The following is a 677-nucleotide window of genomic DNA, read 5'->3' on the forward strand; positions in this document are numbered from 1 at the left end:
CAAGACGCAGGGAGACCCCAGAGATGACGAGACATAGCAACACGAGATGCAAATCACACGCTTGGGAAACCACCAGTGCTGCGGTCACGCACCAGCCCCTGCAGCTGCACGCGCGTCAGGAAGAAGGAGGCTTGAGCACAGTGAGTGATTGCAGGACGCGAACCAGCCGCACAGTGCAGAGAAGAGGAAGCCATATAGCCACGCCGGGGTGCATCAGCCAGGATGTCTCCACTGGAAACAGCAGCGTCCCTGGCAGCATGGCCTCACATGGAGCCGCTGAGCAACGCCAGGCAGCCATGCCGCGCCGCAGGAGGACCAGAGTGGGCCGCAGCAGGCGTGGGGAAGCGCTGTCAGGGTGGCCGTGGAGCGGGTGCAGCAGGCTGGGGCTGCGATGGTGTCGCTGGGAATGGGGCAGGGCGGGCAGAGGGGTGGCGAGGTGAGGCAAGGCAGACCGGGCGCGCGGGGGCCGGGCTCTTACGCGTGGCGCTCACGGTCGTGGCTCTCGTAGTCCAGCAGCACGATCTGGCGCGGGTAGTGGCTGCAGATCTCGCCGTTGGCATTAGGCACCAGGCTGTAGCAGTAGTCCCGGCCGAACAGCTCCAAGCAGCGCCGCTCGATGCGCTCCACCTGCAACGGCCACAGCTTCAGCGCGGCCGGCCAGCCCGCCCGCCCGGCCG

General features: G+C 67.1%; 1 protein-coding gene across 1 annotated transcript in view; it reads right to left on the reverse strand.

Moving 5' to 3' along the window:
• Positions 1-645, reverse strand: part of MTMR14 (myotubularin related protein 14) — a gene marked incomplete at its 3' end in the record, with an annotated part of 56630 nt that extends 55985 nt beyond the window's left edge. Inside the window, exon 1 of the mRNA XM_019504598.1 lies at positions 479-645. The remainder of the gene's footprint in view (positions 1-478) is intronic.
• Positions 646-677: the final 32 nt, after the last annotated feature.

This window comes from Gavialis gangeticus, unplaced genomic scaffold (assembly GCF_001723915.1).
Source record: "Gavialis gangeticus isolate Ggan-Ray unplaced genomic scaffold, GavGan_comp1, whole genome shotgun sequence".
Lineage (NCBI taxonomy): Eukaryota > Metazoa > Chordata > Crocodylia > Gavialidae > Gavialis > Gavialis gangeticus.